This window comes from Haemaphysalis longicornis, unplaced genomic scaffold (genome assembly GCF_048455015.1).
Source record: "Haemaphysalis longicornis isolate Haplotype H1 unplaced genomic scaffold, Haemaphysalis longicornis Haplotype H1 scaffold_13, whole genome shotgun sequence".
Lineage (NCBI taxonomy): Eukaryota > Metazoa > Arthropoda > Arachnida > Ixodida > Ixodidae > Haemaphysalis > Haemaphysalis longicornis.
This window is the reverse complement of record NW_027526233.1, coordinates 82,165,722-82,185,446: the sequence shown is the minus strand read 5'-3', so window position 1 is coordinate 82,185,446 and position 19,725 is coordinate 82,165,722. Positions and strand designations below refer to the sequence as shown.

The 19,725-nt window shown below is 45.6% G+C and overlaps 1 long non-coding RNA gene across 2 annotated transcripts; it reads right to left on the bottom strand.

The window, feature by feature from the left end:
- Nucleotides 1-553: 553 nt before the first annotated feature.
- Nucleotides 554-7,183, bottom strand: LOC144164121 (uncharacterized). 2 transcript variants are annotated; one of them, XR_013321064.1, is made up of 5 exons: nt 6,452-7,183; nt 3,246-3,387; nt 2,930-3,066; nt 2,720-2,842; nt 554-2,229 (listed from the first exon to the last, which is right to left on the bottom strand). It is a non-coding gene; the product is annotated as an uncharacterized LOC144164121 (long non-coding RNA). The 2 variants fall into 2 exon arrangements; XR_013321065.1 differs by lacking the exon at nt 3,246-3,387 and having other exon boundaries at nt 6,452-7,176.
- Between the last annotated feature and the right edge of the window lie 12,542 nt (nt 7,184-19,725).

The following is a 19,725-nucleotide window of genomic DNA, read 5'->3' as shown; positions in this document are numbered from 1 at the left end:
AATAAACGGGTAGTGTAAGTTACTGGAACACTGATCCACGTAAAATGACTATGGATTTATCCGGTGCGCCGTTCCAGGTACCTTCAGACCAGCTGTTTATATAAAACGGTGTTCCGATAGACGTTGAGAAGCTGTCTATGGGACTCCACTTTTACAATATATCTGCTTTCCTGTTGGTATAAACTGAGGTCATTTGCCAGGCTGGCAGATGCATTGGTATCAGAAGGAAACCGCAAGCACCATTCTAACGCAGCCTTGACATATGGCCCCCAGTGATACCAACAATTGGAAAACAGAAACCACCGCCGCAGTGTGGTCCCTGACAGTTCCCAACAGTTGCCTATCGGAGCACAGTTCTATATAAAAGCTGGCCTGAGATACCTGGAGCGGCACACAGAGACTTTGGCTTCACCCGCCGCATCCTGTTCTGGGTTTTCGCTGCATGTAAAAGAAACAAGACTCGCATTAAAATACATACCAAACCAACTATTAGCACTGATACAATGCTTTTCAAAACACTAAGCAAATTTTATTCGCTCGTATTATTGCGTACATTTGAGATGCGGAGACATATCTGTTTCCACTTGGGCAGAAAATGACCAGCGTACAGGATCAAATACCAAAACGATATCAAGTGGCCAAAACGATCTAAGTGGCATTATCCTATTTTCGCTAATATTTACCATTCTTTTTGCTAAAAAGACACGGGTAATAAAGATGGCTTTAAGCGCAACCGCGTCACAAATAGACTTGTACATCTACCCTCGCACTAACTCAAAAAGCATTACACAACAGTGAGCATAAAATATGCTGTTTTATCACATGAAATCAGGTACCGCAAATGCGGAAGTACCCACAGTGCTTGCCATACCATGTTTACGCATCCCGGTTCCAAAATATGCAGTTTGCTATTAAATTGTAGGGAAAAGCCAAAAATACAAGCCATACACGGTTGGATTATCACAAGACCTGCAAGAGTGTAGGAAAAGATCACCGGAGCCAATACTAACAATATAACATTTGCACAGAAAAACTTAGCGGAAGCATGTGGCACTATTGCACAACTAAAACACACCATATATCAATATCACGCTAACTGTAATATCAAGCTAACTGTAGCCAAAACCGACTATATACGCGCCCTGAAAAAGCCTTTCACTAAAGCCGCGCTGCTTCCCCGACAATATGTAGCTATTTAAAATAACTTATCCAAAAAAAAGCTCATAGCACCCAGTGTGAATCTTACAAAATTTTACAAACCAGATAGCTCGGAGCATGTTACGCATTTTAAAATTTAACAAGCAGCTTAACTCTAAAGACGTTATTAATTCCCTCAAGAACAATTCAGACATCCCAAATAACCAAGCCAGGTAGCGTTGAAACATACACGTAATCAATTTTACCAAGCGAACTTGGAAGCATTTTTCTAACCTGAACATTTATCTCAGGTAAAATTCAGTTGCGTGCTATACAAACCCTACTATCATGACGACAGTATGCTTGTGACCAAAGCACTGCCTCTAACAGGCAAGAAATGCAACTTCGTCCAAAGTAAACAACGTTTTCGAGCCAAATATGTATATTTCGCATTCTTCTAGGGCTTAGGTATCAGCTAAGATACAGTGCAAAAATTTATTAATAAAGCCCCAAACCGTCTGTGTAAATAATTACTCTCACGTTTGCATCCATCAACAGCAGCACTGCCATGGAAAAAAATTTCGAGCTGCACTTGAATAATAAAAACGTTACAGTGCAGTGCCATTAACTACATTACCAGAGTAACAGAGTAGCTGCAAAGGCAGCCTGCGCTTTGTGCCAATGAAAAATTGCAAAGGAAAGCACGATTTAACTTTTGCAAGTGACATGCCGCTTGCATCTACCATTAATTTGAACCACGACATATCTTTCCGAATAGGCTTCAACGTCTAAAAATAATTTAAAACCCTAAGTAGAGTGACCACATCAAGTCTTTCAACAGAGCTTTCACTTAAATGACACCAGGCCACTGTTAAATGGGCAAGAACTCTCTGCAAAAGTCCCAAGAACTCTCCAAAGTCGCATACGTTTCAGGAGATTAAGATGAAATATACGGCGAGGAGGATGACCACATCTTGATGTGACAACGCAGGCGGAAAATCCATGACGTATGTCTTGCAGACAATATTTACGCTGCCATTTTCTTCTCTCAAAATAACTGGACCTCGAGAATAACTGGACCACGTCATGTACCTTTAAGGAAGGAAGAAGAAAATTTTGTTAGGCGTTGGCTTTATATGAGTGAGTTGCTTAGGATACCCCTTTTATAGCACAGTAATCGATTGAAATATCAGCGATTTCTTGGTTTCTTTTCTGGGAATGCTGCTAACAATGTACAAAAAATATTAGCACAGACTGTCAATGGCCGTTCTCTAATTCTAGAAAGCAACCGCACTGGGCGTGGCCGTGGTGCCGTATTATCACAGCAGCAACTCTCAATGTGAAAGCAAAATGTTTGCAAAACTTGAATGCAAAATAATAGTCTTTTTTGTCCACATGTTGCAGCATCCGAAACAGGCTGAATGTGAAGGTATTCCCCAATATTGGAGTTCACGATTTATTTTTAACAGTAAGATTTTGCTACAAAGAAAACTACCACAAATTCAGTCCCGCAAAAATAAAATGCCAGCTTCAATAAACACTACCATAAATTGAGTCCCACAAAAATAAAATGCCAACTTACCCAACTAAAATTAAGATGCAGGCGTTCCTGGCAGGGCCTCCTCGGAGTGCATTTCCAGGAAAGTTTTGCCAACGTGTTCCCAAAAGCTCTTACTGTCGTTTTCACCTACAGGTCAAGTTGTCACTGAAATGGTGTTCCGAAGCCATTACGTATATTGCAACTACCTAAAAAGGAACCATCAAAGTTCCAGAACTGGGAGTGCGTACTTACTTGTAGAATGCAATGATTTCATCCCGTACAACGGCTTTCATGTGTTTCCTTTTTGTGAACACACGCCTTCAATAACCAGGAAAATGGCAGTATGCATTCCTTGTTCCATTGTTTTAAGTCCCGGTCCGCTCTATTTCCTTGAAAATAAAAACAGTATAAAAATATCGAAGCATAAATTTACGCTTCCCTCTAAGAAGGGAGTACTACAAGATCTCGTACAATGCCTGATTAGTTGTGCTAAAATTTATTTTGCAGCACGAGCCCTGGTAACGTTTTCAGGCGAAACATAAAAATATTTGAACATTTTTAGGCTCACCTGTCATTGCTCCATGCGGTGTGGTGAACGTCTGTATAATACGCAACACTCAAGGGGCACTCTTTCGTGGCTTTATGACTTCCACAATGCATTCATAATCTGCCACACTTGTCACGACGACGCTTCGGCGTGCCGAAGATGTCTTCAGCCACAGTGAATGACACAGCCATGATTTCAGAGGTATATGTAAGGAATGGAAATAATTCGTTTTAATTTCTGTTCTCCAGACAAAGGAAAACAATTGTCGCAAACTACCAGCGTAGAGACAAATGTATTCACAGTCAGCCATCCGGACAGGTTATACAGAACGAATACAGAATGTAGCAATCTGCTTTCGCAGTATATTTTCTAAGTTCAAGGAAGCACAGAAATGGGTTAATGTTGGGTGCACGCAAGAACTTATCACCTGAGCGTTGTCGGAAATTATTTCGACTCTCGGGTTACCACCGACAATGACGGCATAAAAATGCAAGAGTGGCTTATTTCTAACGCGGTTCGTGAAGAAGCAACCACTAATTATGGATATTGGATAATTATCCTGAAGTCTCAAGTTACCACTGACATTAACAGCATAGAAACGGCAGCACACTTTCTATATACCCGCTGCGTGTTTCCACATTTCTTCCCCTCTACAAAAGAAACGTTTGTTACTGCGGTACTGCTAAGACAACAACTGTCCCCTTCCATTTCTCTACACTTCAGGCAATGTTATTTAAAATAGATCATCTCAATTGGTCAAAGGAATTGGAAGAAACATGGAACATAAACATGAAACATGAAATCATGGAACAGATAAACGTAAGATAATGACGCCTTGAAAACACATCAACACAACTCGAAATAGCGTCTACCTTGCGCGCAACGGGCAAGCTCGAAGACTCCCGGTCTGGTAAGCACAGTAAATGCATTCTACTCAGCAGACTAACACAACGCCGCAATTACCACGCAAGTTTTAAAAATACCAATAAATATAAGGACGGACGCTCCGACAAACTTGCTTGGAAGTTGTACACGTGTGCACGCGCGATTATCGCGAGCGACTAACCCGAGAAGATTCGCTACCGCACAGATACACAGCAACCGTCAATATACAACTAAGCAAGGCCACACAGTAAGGGAAAATCCAGTCATGAAACGCGCAAACCAGCAACTTCCTTATAGGCCTCCTGCGCTGGAGTTTTGGCGACATGCAGCGCCCCTAGCGGCCGACGCCTCTGGGTAGTACAAAAGCAGACGACCCTCGCCGCCCTCCATGTGTTTTCAATTACAAGCCAGAGTGAAAGTTGGTTGTGGCGCTTTGCGGCGTGTTTAAATGACTGCATACTGTATGAAATAGCCCTTAAAGTAGCTGCAGAGGCTAAACAAAATAATATCCGGTAAAAGAAGCCGATTTGTCGGCTTTCTTTTGAGCGAGCTGTCGCGGTGGTCGCGGCGTGCGACAGTATCGCCAGGTCGGGTGGTTTAACTTTTTGACGACAGTTACAGTTTTTTTCTTATTGCGTGCGGTCGACAAAGGAAAGTTCACGAGTAGCATAAACACGGAACGCTGCTCATCTTACATCCTGAGGTAACTGCAAAAGGTTGCTTCATTGGGAGCTTTAAGCGAACGCAAGAATTGCGCAGCCGACTCAGCTGACACTGCTGGCCTGGCACTGCCTTTGGAGTGGAAATTTCGTTTCGTATTTTCGCAAACTAAATGATTCTTGCGTAACGGTTTACGCCGCACGATTTACGAACGGCAGGGTACATGTATACTAGCGAGAAGGTGGGGCGATAGCGCCAATTAAATAAACAAATTAAGCGCTATTAATAAAGGACGCAAAACACGCACCAAATCACACGCACAGCATAACATAACACAGCCGCATACACGGCGCGGGGCCCCGAATATTTACATGCGATCATTACTGACTGTGTTGGTTTTCTAGTGCAGGGGTCGGCGAATCTTAACGCCGACACGTCAGTTTTGACTTCAAATGGAGTTAGACAGCGAGACAAGAACAGAATTGGCGTCCTCCAGTTGAATTTGCCCCCCCCCCCCCCCCCAATGTTCACACTTCGCCAGAATATTGTCAAATATTATTAGAAATTCGCTGAATGTTTTCTCTTTGCATTCAAAGCCCCCTCCTCCTCCCCCCCCCTCCTCCCCCCGATTTGCCGTCCAGCCCTCCGCCGTGTCGGCTGCATGGAACTCGGCCGTTGCTGACCCTCATTCTAGGCTATTAAGTGCGAACTGGGAATGTATGCTGCAAGAGCATAATTAAGTAAAGTGAGAGCAAACAAGGAAAGCGAGCGGCCTCTTAGTTCGCTCGACCACTTTGTTTTACGGCCACTAATTTCGGAATCGCAAAACAGATTTCACGCGTTTGACGGTCGCGGCAATTTGTCACTGAGACACGCAACAAAACGGCAAGCTGACGCTGCACCGTGTATTCGTAACGGTGACGCAAACGAGCACTGTTTAATGAAAGTGCACGCATAGTGTGCAGGTACGCAAAAGAGCGGCGCACCGCAGCAGGCGAGGCTGCGGTCCGCCGGACTCGCTGGCTTTTTAAAGCGCGATCATCGCCGATTGTGTCACTCTTCTTTTTTGATCGGCTGTTTTTGAGAAGTCTTTGTCACCTAGAGTATTAGTTTAAACTAGAAATTTTACTTAAAATTTCATTTCGTACGACCATCGATCGGTGAACCTGCGAGTAGCAGACGCCGTCACGGTGCCGGCACTTTCGTCGGCGCTGTAAACGTGTTTAGCGCTGCAAAGCTTTTTCCCCTAATGCCAAGTTGATCACTGAAACAGATCGGATGCGTCGGGGATGAGCTGGTGACCACGTCGCAAAATAATCGGGAGCGTCGAGCTCATTTTGCTTCTGTCAACACGGGATCCTATGGGACCCACGCAGCTTTGTACTACCCGGAAGTACTGCCCGGAAGCCGCTCGCGCAGCGCCCCCTGGGCAGCGCAGGAGGCCTATAGCAATGGCTAACGTACGCACTCAGAAATATCCAGCCGACTCTGACCCACGAACACGGAAGTTTTGGTAAATTACGGCTGCAAACGTTTCTCCAACACAAAATGTTACACGCCGCGACCACAAGCATGGACGACACACGAATAACGGGCAGAGAAGCGGTATGTTTATCGGACGCAGTTAACAAGGATGTCACAGAACAACAACCGTTACCAGCACATAAATAAGCAGCACTGACCTTTTTTGCGCCTCCTGGCAAAACTCCACTTCGTCGAACAGGAAATACAGCCCGGGGATATGAAAAAATTCCCAGTTGCACGCCGCAATCAACCCATTCAAACCATTCAAACTGCTAACGGGACGGCGGTAACGGTTCTCGCCAGCGTGACCGAGAATTTCTTTAGTAAATATCAGGCGCATCGCGCGAGCAATTGAGAAACCCGCTTGGGAATGCCACTGGTGGCGCTGCATGCGGAAGACCATAAAATTAGCGGAGGGAATCCTGGAAGATTGGAGCGCTGCTGTCGTTTAAAGTGTTGACGCAGGCCCGATTTTCATCCGTCGTCGTCGTACCCGTTGCAGCCCCACTGTACCGTGAATCAACGCAAAAACAGCTCTGCCGTGCTGCTGCTGACGCATGCGCATGGAATGCGCTACTGGAGTGGCGGTCTTTTCCTCATGGCTTCGGCAAACTTTCGTTCTCGCGGAGGCTTTGGCGATGCGCCCCCATAAGAGCTCATACAAACTCGGCACACGTGATGGCTTTTATTTGATTCGGAAAACGGGCATATGCGTCTAAGCGGACGTTTACGCCCGCTGAGGCCGAAACAAAGCTCAAATAATAGCCGCGTTAGCGCGTAAATACTGGCTAAAGTTGTTTCTCGCGGAGGGCCGTGAGTGCGTGCGATATCCGAGCTTAACTTTGGATGACAATTTCTGCGTTACTGTTTACAATGAACGCAAAAGGGCGTGGCTTCATTTACTGCTTTTCTTGACAACAAGCCTTTCCGTAGTCAAAAAGATACACACGTTATATAACGCTACTTACAGCTAATTAGCGAGTAATAATACATCGGCCCGTTTCCCAGCCCTTTGCCCTCCTGAACACCAATACTACAGGAAAACAGCAACTGGGGAAGCAGCTGGAGAAGGCGGATCATCCAATGAACTTCAATTACTATGACAAGACACAACAACAGCAAGTTAACTCTGCGCATTTTTGCCGTAATTCCTAATTTTGCACAGCATAATTAGGAATTACAATGTCATTTCAGCATCATTACATACAAAATAATGCAGCTATCACGTGGTATATTTAGTTGTCCAAGTTTATTTCCGTTCACCCAATCAACCGCTCCCTGCAAAGGGGCTTTTGTTTTTGCTTGTGGAAATTAAAAGAGACTCACCAGTTAGCATTCCTATCGGACTTACTCCGTCATGACCAACGGACTTAAAAACCGTCGTGCACCAATATGAACAGTTTTACAAATACATACCGATATTCACAATGGCCTAGTTTGCTTATTTTAGATATATGTCGCTTCTCTAATGAAACAAAGAAATAAAACTCTCGCATGGTAGACCGCTAGCGCCTTCCAGTGAAGACTGGATAAACCAAAATGCGTTTCTTGTTTTTTTTTATCTCTGCAAAAAATGATATACAGCAGACTCCCGTTAAGACGAACCCAATGGGACCGTAAAAATGTATTCGTATTATCCGAAATTCGTCTTAAGCGGAGGTGTATTGCATTGTGGACGTTACAAGAGAAAAATGTTGGGGTTCTTAATCAGTGTTCGTTTTAACCAAGTTCGTCTTAACGAGGGTCTACTGTATTTCCATAAGAAGGAAACCGGGTCGTTAGTGTCATTTCTGTGAATTTGTAAAACTTCTTGTATCGGTACATGGTGCTTTTGAATTAGTAAGTCTCATGAATTTGCTTCATGAATTACTGAGTCCCATATGAATTGGATCAGGTGAGTCACCCTTAATAGCATGCACGAGACGAAAAATGCTAACGAACATCCAAGCATATATAACTGCATGCGTGACATGCTGCGTGCAGTGTGAAATGCGGCACAGTCGGTTAACACTATGTATATACCGCATCAGGGCATAAATAACGTGAACTAAGTACCTATTTTACACCAGATTGTAGCCATTTAGACGTTCCTGTAAAGCACTTAAAATTTTGCACGTACTACAACACAGCGAGCTGATGGCTGAGCATTGAGCAAAAAACAATGTTTCTGCGACGCTTTGTGAACCAAATGCAGAACATGCAATAGTCTCAACAACTATATATATTTCTTTATGAGGTATCCACAAAAGCCCAATGAATTATTCAGCACTACCGCGGCTCTGTCCCAAACGCAGAAGGAGAACCTGATGACATCTGGTCCTTCTCAAATTCAAGCCATTGGTGATTTCAGACGTACTGCGCGTCTGCAATTAGCAAATGACGATATTCACTAAAGCGGTTTGAGCGCCGCAGACAACCTGAGAGGGGTTCGTGGAATTTCTATTTTCGCTAAGATACCCTTTTCTCGCACCTTTAATGCTTTGTACGGTGTTGTTATAGCAGTGGACATATTTTTTTCTGTCAAATAACGTCACTAAAAATACGTCTTAGCCGTCTTATATAAGTAAACTGCTCTAAGACAGTTCCATAGATATCGACGAAGTTTATTAAATTTTATGTGGTGCGTGCGTGTGTGCGTGTGTGACTGCATGCATGTGTGTGTATGTGTGGGTGCGCGGGTGTGCGCTCGTGTCTGTATCTATGTCTGTGGGCGTGTGCGTGCAAGTGCTTGTGCGTGCGCTTGTGCGCCAAAGCGCGTCAAATATATATGTGGTTCATTGTTCCAGTTAATGCACGATTCAGTGCATACTTCACTGCAGCGCACAAGTTATGTGGAACAAGACACGAGCAAAAAATATACAAAAGCACTGTCCAAAATTTTTACTGGGACATAAGTGGAACAGTAACTGGAACGGCCGACAGCGCATCCCCTCATTTATTCGGTTCCACATAATAACCACAAACCTAAAGAAAACAAATGCACAGTTCCAGATAAGATCCACTTATATCTCTCGTTCCAGTTATTCTTCGTTTAGATCCAGATAAAAATATGTGGATCGCCCCGTTTAACTGGAACTTACATGGAACCAGATTAAGAGTGTACAACCACAAGGTCGCAACATGCGTTGAATGTCTGGACCACAATTAACAGGCGATGGGCTGCTCTCGGCCTGTCTTAAATTAGGCACTCAGCTCTCGCAGTTTTCAGGGTCGTAGAGTGAATCCATTAACACTGGCACGCATGCCTAGAAGTAGGCTTCTCAGCACCCACGGTACATACTCGATGGCAGAGAGAGCCGTACGCAGCTACAGATAACCCCGAGCATGATAATCATGAGCATGGCAATTGCAGTCCACCCTTAGAAAGGGCACCCTCCCATTTCATTTTAAAGTGAACGCGTCCACACCACGGAAACAGCTTCAGCCTCAGACATGGCTCTAAAGGTTCTTTCGGGCAGTAAGCCATGTCATGGCGATACACGGCGGCGCGACGGAATCAATGAATGAAACCACGTTTATTCAACATTACAATATCCAGAAGTCACTGAGATGGAATGGGAGACGATGTTATAGCCGAAGGAAAGGGTAGGGCTGCCTGCGTTTTATTAACGGACGTTTTGCAGGAAGCTGAGTGGGGGCCGCCAAAATCTTGTCCTGAAAAAGCGTGGTAGTGCGGGCTTGTTGGTACATACTTGACAGAGAATAACACCGCCTAAACGGGACGAAAGAAAGTTTGCCAAGACAAGGCGCAGTCTTTTCAAGTTTTCTTTCGTTCCATTTAAGCGCTGTTATCTTTTAAATATTCTGGCTGTTGCGGAGCCGATCCCCAAACGGTGGCGGCCCGGGGTCTTGAAGGAACAATAGGAGTGCTCACCAGAGCTCTGTGGCTCGATTCGGAGGCTTTGGATCCGGATAGGCCCATGTCCGGAGAGAAGAAGGCCAGGGTACCCGTTTTATGATGGCCAGGTCACGAAGCCTACGTGAAATGTTGAGGGGGTACTCCCAACGCAGGTGGTCGATATCGGCAGGACAGTTGCACGTAGAGCAGATGCCAGTTACGGGTAGTGGTGTGTCACCCATTTGAAAAAGGTTGGACTCAAAACGAGTAAGAAGTGTGCGTGCCTGAATTGTCCGAAGCAGGACTGACTCACGAAGTGTGAATACCTTCGAGGGGAGCGACGGTATCGTGTGTGGATTGCCAAATGCTTTGACGTAGGCAGAACATTGTTTCGACAAACGCTTGTCGGTCATTGTAGCTGCTAGATCGCTTGGGGTAGCTAGGAGAGGAAAAGGAGTTTCGGAGGCTCCGGCGAGCGCGGAGTAAAGATGAGAGCGCTGCGCGAGAGCATCGTGCAATCTACGGGAAGTTACTAAAATGCAGGATCAAAGAACTTTGTCAATCAGAGGGAAGCTGCAGCTGATAGAAGAGCGGCACCTCGTAGCGTCATCGCGCTACTTTTCGCCATGCAGTAAATAAAGAAATTTATTGATTCAATGTTGTGTTTAACGCGCCGACGTTAACACGCCGTTGGCTCGGTGTCAATTTCGAGAACCTGAGGATTCATTATGTGCGCCGAAATCTCAAAAAAGGGGCGATGTTCTTTTTACTTTTGCGAGAGAACCGACTGCCACGGCGGTCAGGCGTGTGGCAATTTCTCTACAACACTAAACAACAAGTTTTCGCACCAGCCCTTTTCTACACCCAGTTTCCCCAACAACTCTTTTCTGCACATTCTGTGCCGGATACCCCGTAGATGGTTCAATTCTGACTAATTCGGTAGCGAATCCGGAGGTTTTCCCAAAAATGTTCCTCGGAATAATCATCATCATTGGAAAACCCACAATATCAATGGACACTAAGACGCGCCCTTACTTTACTTAATCCTATTGTTTACCCCGTTTTGTCATGTTGTGGGTCAAAATGAATTAACATACTGCCTATTTGTTTGTCATTTTCTCTTTATTCCTTTACCAGATGGCTTGTAGTGCACTAGAAAACTGTTCATGCTGCGTTATGCCCCAGAGATTCGTAGAAAATTTAAAACGTAGGATTTTTAACCCCGATTCTAAGTTTTTGGCATTACGCTTATTTACAAAAGGTGACTAGGATGCACAAGAAAATGCATGTTTTCTATATTGTGAATAGTACGGTATGAAGAGGTAGAGAAAGCACAGTGGAACTCTTAAGTGGTGATTGCAGATAAGATCGAACAAAGTGTGGCTGGTCGACCTCTAAAAGCGGTTTGTGAAATTTTTTCTATCATTTCCGGAATATTCCAATGTTGAGATTCAGCCATATGTTTCGAAATGGAAATTTGGCTAACTTTAGAAAAATGCAACTTCAGTGACGTCTAGCTACAAGCATATTTATTAGGAACAATCTGTTATTCTCAGGCTGAATTTATGCCTGGTGTACATTCTAAATTTTCGACTGGTGTAGAAGAATATGAATTTCTCGGTATAGAACATGAAGATCTGCTTACAGTGCAATTCCTTCCTAATTTCAGCCTGGATTTTGAAAAAAGCATTTACGTTACAACCGTAAAATGTTACTCGCGAGAGCTCCCCACACATGTAAACACACACACACTGCATATTATGTATGTATGCTGTTAGTCTACGACGTAACAGGTGTGCAAGTGTGACGAAAAAACCAAAGCACACCACTTTTAGGAGCAAATATGAAAACAAACAAGAGTATTCCATTTTTGGTTCAACTTATCCTTATGTGTAACCCTTTACATGGACGTGCATTATAATCAAAAGCATTGTTTAGTTTCTGGAGCGGGTACAACGCGAGACAGGGGCCCGGTCCGCCCGGTTGTCCACAAGGTACTGTGGGGACTTTTCTGATATCTGTAGGAATTATGTATCTTTTGTATAAAAGCTTCATGATCCTTCAAAAGATAAAATAGGTTTCAAAAGAAGAGAAAAAAATTAAACCATCTTGCCGTGAGGAACCCTGCTAAGGCTGCGAAGCATCATGGGGGTTCTGTGTGGTTCCATTGTGTTACCGTTATGTTGAGTGACCTGGTGTTTAGTAGCGCCAGGGGGAATTCAATGTCCAGGTTCACACCGGTGCCAAAGGCACGCAAGTACTGTTGTGTTACGGTGAGTTGGCAGTGGTTTCCGAGGCGCCGGAACTCGTCCATCATGTTAATGTCGATGTTGTCGTCTCTGTGGTAGCATCTGTAGTCTTCGTAGCATCTGTAGTCTTCTGTAGTCTTCGCGAGGTAATGGTTGTTGACGTTGGTGCACCGGCTGAGGGCAACATTCGATGATGACGATATCCTCAAAGATTTTGGCACGTACCCACACGAGGGGATTGGCCAGGGCTAAATCGGTTGTTGAAATACGTGGGGACTTCAAAGGACTAAATTATTTCCGGAAAGATGCTGTAAAACGTAACTTAGTTGTGAATAAAACCCGAATTACCCATTAATCAGCACCGTTTAGCCAATCCAGCGACATAAAGCAGAAATAAAAATTTGAATGAAAGTATATATAACCCTTTTTGCAAACCCTAAATTTGATGCGCAAATAGATAATACAAGTGGAATCAATAAAGTCTGCCCTAAACGCTCAATCGTGTCTTTCAAAAGCAGTATATTCTAGCTGTTGAGAAACGGGGACAGTCGAGAAAAAAATGTTCGATTGTTTTGGGGAACTGGCACCGCACACATAGTTCCGTAGGTGAAAGTCCTGATCTTAACAGACAGAACTTAAGCATTGGAATCCTGCAGTGCAGTTCGGTGAAGGTCACCTCGCATTCCCGAGAACCACAAAAATGACCATTCCACCCGAACTCTAAAGTTTGGTGTTCTTCAAATGATAAAAGTGAATCTGAACGAGTAGCGTGTAAGTGCAAAATCGTCTTAATATTGCAGACGCAAACAGAGCAAGATTAGGAATTCCGAATGGAATGGGAGCTGTGACAACGAGATTAGCTAAATGGTCTCCCAGCTCATTGCCCCTGATGTCCGTATGGGCAGGGACCCAAGACAAGCATACCTCTTTCAGCTGCCAAGGAACAAAAAGTAATAGTGTGCGGTACAATGGAGAGTCGGAAGAGGAAGTTAAGGCCGATATAACTGCCATCGATTCGGATAATATGATGATTTTTAATACATGCTGCGGTACGTTGCATAGAGCGAGAGCTATTGCTGAAAATTCGGCCATAAAAATGGGTGTGTAATCCGGGTTTCCAAGTTAATAACTCCAATCTAAAGATTGTGAAAAAATAGCAATTCCAGCTTCCTCGCCATTTTGAGATGCCTCAGTATAAATCACAGAAGGTGGATACTTGGATAAATATTCATTTAAAATAGGGGATAATGCGAGCATGGGGGAAGTTTTGCAGGCGGAGGGAAGGGAATTTTAAAGTAAAACTCAGTTTCTTTCTCAATTGTGGATACCAGAAAAACTTCATATCACTTAACAGAAATACAATCCAGGCATGATTGAACGAATAGCACTTGGGGGAGATACGTTTAGGCCACGGAGATGTAAAAAATATACTCGGATCTCAAATAAATACAGGCTTGGCAGCCCAGAGGGAGCATCGTACATGCGGAGGTAAGTTTTCACCGTCAGCAAGAGAAATCGGACCCTGAGTTCAAGATGGTATCTTACTTAACAAACTATCGCGCATAAACCTGAATACATACCCTTTTCCTTCGATAAGGGAGTTTTTGGCTGATCGATAATTCTTTCGTAGAAACAGAACGCTATCTTCAGGAAGATTTCCACAAACTAGATGTGTGCATCAAGGATCGGTTCTATCGCCTTTACTTTTTAACATCCTTTTGAGTGACATTCCCCTACTCTCAGATGTAACAACCTACGTTTATGCGGATGATATAGAGTTTTTTGCGGCCAAAGTCGACATTCGTTTGCTATATGACCGTTTGCAGGCCTATTTATCTGTCTTGGAGACATGACTTGACAGCATTTAGTTAACGTGAAATGTGTCAAATAGTACTCTACTTGTCGTACCGGTTGCAGGAACAATTTCAAATTCTTTCGCTTACAAAAATCAAGTCATTCCGCAGGTGAATTCGCTGGAATAGCTTGGTGTTACATACACGTCTGCTCTTGATTGGCAGGCACATATTAACGCATCCCTCACAAATGTGGAGAGAGCATTTGGTCGCATGAAAATACTATGTGGGAAACGAGCAGGAATACGCCGGGACACACTTTTGCTGTTTTACGGTTCCTACATCCGGCCAGTCATGGAGTTTGCGTGCGTCTTGTTTAGCAGTTGTCCTATCTACAAACTGCGACCGTTATACCTGTTGGAGAGGCACATTCTTCGATTTTGTGTTTGCCTCCCCCGGTTCGTCTCGAACCGAGTTCTGTATTGATTGCAACGTACACGCCTTCCTCTTCGCAGCTTTGTCTTCTTCTCCTTCTTCTTCTTTAGCGGTTCCCCTACGGGAAGATGACGACGGTGGTTGAACGCGAAGCTATCTCGTGATGGATTCTTTGGTAGGCCAATACCTAGGGCCATCCTGTACAATCATCATCATAGGCGCTGCGGACGGGGCGAGAGCAATGTACGCGCCCTCCAATTCGCAGCTTTGTCTTCTTCTTCAGTGGTTCCCATACGGGAAGATGACGACGGTGGTTGAACGCGAAGCTATCCCGTGATGAAATCTTTGGTTGGCCAATACCTAGGGGCATACTGTACAATCATCATCAAAGGCGCTCCGGACGGAGCATGGGCGAGGGACACCCCCCCCCCCCCCCGAGCAAGTGATGCTCCGCATCTAAAAAATGGCATTTTTATGTGCCAATTTGGCACCATAAACACCAATCTGCACAAAATTGAATACCATTGGCTGAGCCCCATACTTAAAACGCGCTTTTTCAATATTTGTGAAACTCCTTAAACATGTTGACAGCTAAATATACACTGTAGTGGAAGAACGACGCCGGGCAAACCTGGGCTCTGCCTTTAGCGGGGATGACAGATTTAATAACCGGGAAAATCTACATGATGAAGATGATGACCGGTGCATACCCAGCGGGAGTTCTACCATCCTCCCGCGGTCGAAACATTCGTTTCCGGTGCTATACAAGCGCTGTACCGCACACCGTACTTGTTGGCTTGTCAACAGCTTCTGCATCTTGCACCGTGACCGCGTATCGGCCAATTCCAACATCGTCCTCAAGTACGTGTCTTTGCGGATGATGAACGCGCAGAAAGTCTCGCAAGTAATCCGGAAGTTGAGCCTCAAACGGGCTCTTATCACTATTCACTGATGTCTTGCTTTGACGCGTATCAAACGCCTGCACCGCGTCGCAGCTTCAACGTGCGTATACACTTGTTTGTTGTGTTTGTCGGAGCTTCGCAACTCTGCAACTTTTGTACTACAGCGCCAGGCGTACTTCGCTGGGTATCTAACATTTGGCCCCGCCCGCGAGATAGTTCCTAGAGGTTAAAGAATAGGTCCAAAACCGCAACGTTTCGCTTTGTTTCAGGAGGTCAATACTTGTAAAGCTGTCGGCAAACGCGGTCCCATTTCGTCTCCAGCGGTGCTTGCACCGTCTAGCCGATTTTAAGACAGCCCAGCCCCAACACCATAACGCGCACGACAATCTAACTCTCCGCTCTGCTTCCTGAAAGATTTCACGCCCTTTAGTCTGGATGCAATTGCCCTGAAGATTACGGCGGAAAACCTGGAATGACTTGGTGTCGAACGATGTTCTTAGATCAGGTTTGTCCTCTCCCAGCAAACCACTAACATCTTTGCGACGTCCCAAAATGATCCGAACGTCTATGTCCCAGCGGTATCTCTATTAGACATCCGTACAACGTGCAATATTTCTATGAAATTTTTTGGATGTTGAGATAACTTTCCTTGTACCTTAATGTCGGATGATCTTTCAACTATATTAAAGACATACTCTCGATGTTGCTGCTGCTTCATTTGTGCACGGTACTTAGACATACTTTGCTGACGTTGCTCAGATGTTCCTGGTATGTGCGTTTTTTACTTCGTACATGTCTCTCGCAGTTACAAATATTTTATCTATATCTGCTATATTTTATTTTCAAACTCTCCGCAGGCGTACTGTTTTGAAGTTACGGAGGGGTTATGCATGTGTTTTGAATGGTTTTAGTACCGAGGGGTTTGTGCAAGTTATGTATTCCCCCAAAATTGCTTTCACAGAAATATAAATGCGGAGGATATGATAAATAAATTAGGCTCAACTTATGCCAGAATAAAATTTGATGCTCATATTAGTTTTTATTCAGTGAAACAACCATTCTACTTGGTCGTTCTACTATCGTAAGGAAAATACGAATGCTGACCAGACAAATCGCTGGCGACACTGTTCAGCCACATATGTTAAAAAAAATATCCCCACCTTGTACCAATGGTGAAAGGCTGGAGAAACAGGAGAGCTGGAGGGCTCTCCCCCGGTCACTTTCCTCACCGTATGGACATCTTACCCCGCAACGGCACTAGAGGCGGCAATAGCCCGGCCCGCATCGCCAGTCTTCCACCACACATATCACTTATTCAAAGACGGCCATTCAAAACTTCATTCGTGGTAACGTTTGGTTACAGCACTCACGATTCTCCAAAATCCCCATACTCAACCACTCGACATTGTCTGGACCCCGGCCCCCACTGGGGTGGGAGGCAACTAGGCGGCCCACAAAGCAGCACGAGAACTAAACAGCCGTGCTGGACTCGCTCCTGCTTTCTAACGCAGTGCTTGGTCGGCACGCGGTCATCAGCTCTCATATCAAGAAGCCAAGGAGCATTATCGCCTCTCCCGCCGCCGTTTTCCCACTGCCCACACATCCCTCACCAACGCTCAGAAGCGCCTATGGCGACTCCTTCAGACCAACTTCCTCGCCCGTCGATACCTCTTCCACAAGACCTACTCCCCTGAGTTCCCTGCTCCAAACTGTCCCCTTTGTGACTCCCAGGCCGAACTAAGCCACGGCATGTGGGACTGTCCTCTTAATCCATTCAACCCCATCTCCAGCGTCGAGCAGTGGAAGCATGCCCTCGCCTGCTCGCAACCGAGTTCGCAGCTACTTCTGGTTGACCGAGCCACCACTGCTGCCACCAGCCTTCGGCAGGCAGACACTACGCGTTCCTACTCAACTTGCTTAGAAAATAAAGTTATTTCTCTCTCTTTCTCTCTCCCCTCGTCGGAGACCCACCTGTTGCACCTGACATGGATTTACTAACTTGCTCCGGAAAGCTCTCCATGAATGGCCGGCCGGGATCGTATCGTCCGTTGGCTTAAACATATTTAACAAGGTTGACCGTGTAGCACGGGCTCGAAACGGCGGCTACAGTGTTCGCGAACTCGGCGTCTGCAGCGCGAGCTGTTTGGTGCTGCCTACTTCCGGCGCAAGCGTACATGAACTGGCGAACAGAACAGCACGCGAGAGATCACGTCACAAACGCTGGGCAGAGTGTTCTAGAAGGGCAAGTTGGATATTCCCGGGTGCTCGTCCCGAGGCGCGCGCTCACGCGCACTCGGTAATTCATTTTCTTTTTTCAGTGCCCCTCACGTGGCGTAAGCCCACGCGCAAGCCTGGATGATGCCGGGTGCTCCTCACGTGATTCACGCTGACATGCGCTTGTTTTTTCTTCGCTCAGTAGTCTCTTTTTTGTGAGCCCCTGACGTGGCGCAAGCCCATAAAATCCTGTATGATGCCGTGCGCTTAAATTGTATGATGCCGTGCGCTCAAACAACATTACCTTAAAAGATGTATACCCTATGCCCCGAATAGGTGACGCTTTGGACGTTTATAAGGTGCAGAATATTTCTGGAGAATTGATCTGTGCTCCGGCTATTGGCAAATACCGATGCATGAATCTGACAAAGAAAAAACCGCGTTTTCCACCCCGGACCGACATTATGAATTGAATGGTATGCCTTTTGGATTATGTAATGCCCCAGCTACGTTTGAGCGTCTCATGGATTCAGTGCTGCGTGGCCCCAAATGGAGGACATGTTTATGTTATTTGGATGATGTGATCTTCTCATCAACTTTTACTCAACACTTTGAGCGCTTGAACAAAGTACTTACATGTTTAGCAAATTCTGGACTTCAGCTCAACGCAAAGAAATGCCGTTTCGCCAGCAAAACCATCAAAGTCCTCGGCCATAATTTCAGCAAGGAAGGCATCCAACCAGACTCCGACCAAATAACAGCGGTGCTCCATTTTCCTCGACCGCTATTACAAAAAGCCATCCGCCATTTCCTCAGCCTTGCCTCTTACTTTCGCAGTTTTATTTCCGGTTTTGCCACCGTTGCTTCTACTCTAAACAGAATTATGCAATCCGACGTCCCCTTCACCTGGTCCGACGACGGTCAAAAAGCTTTTCAAGCTGTAAAAGGTCCGCTTAGTTGTCGCCCAGTGTTGTGCCACTTCGATGAGACAAGACCCGCACTTCTGCATACCGACGCCAGCGGGACCGGCATTAGCGCCGTTCTCCTCCAACATGATGATGCCAGTCGCTCTCTCACGCCCGCCGAAAAGAACTACAGCATCACAGAACAGGAATGCGCTGCCATCGTTTGGGCTGTCCAGACATATCGGCCTCGGCCATATTTACACTGCCGCCATTTCACAATCGTCACCAATTACCACGCACTCTGCTGGTTATCGACTTTAAAGAACCTTACTGGACCCTTGGACGTTGTATTCTTTGTTTCCAAGAATACAAATTCTCTGTCACATACAAGTCTGGCATAAAACACCTCGGTGCGGACGCTCTATGGCGTTGCCCGCTATCGCCTTCACATACCGCTTGCGTAACGCCACCGGCAAAAGCGTTGCCCCTCGTGCCTGTGAGCTCCAATGAGGTCGGTGAACTCTTTTAGATTGAAAAGGTACAACAAGAAGACCACTATTCTCAAAGCATAGTCGACCGACTCAGCGGTAGAACACAGCCTCCAAACAGTCACTTGTGGCGCCAGCAAACAAAATTTCGGGTTGTCGATTGCGTGTTGCATCGTCAAATTTACCATCCTACTTGAGAAACGTGGGTTCCCGTGGCACCCCGGGCACTGCAGCAGAACATTTTAGAGGCCTTTTATGACGATGCGACCGCTGGCCACCTCGGATACCAGAAAACAAATGACCAAATTCGAGCCCGTTTCTTTTGGCCTGGCATGTCCACAAGCGTATCCAAGTACGTCGCGTCCTGTGCCTCCTGCCAGCGTCGCAAGCGCCCCACATCACCTCCAGCTGGACAGCTACAACCTATCTCTCGTGCCCCGCTCAGCCTTGTGAGGTTGTTGAGATTGATTTGTACGGGCCGCTGCCTTGAACTCCTACCGGTTACTGCTGGATCGTGATAGCTGCGTACCATCTGACAGGCTATTCTGAAACGGCTCCGCTGCGTACAGGATGTGCCGAAGAGGTTGCCAGCTTCTTTTTGTGTCGCA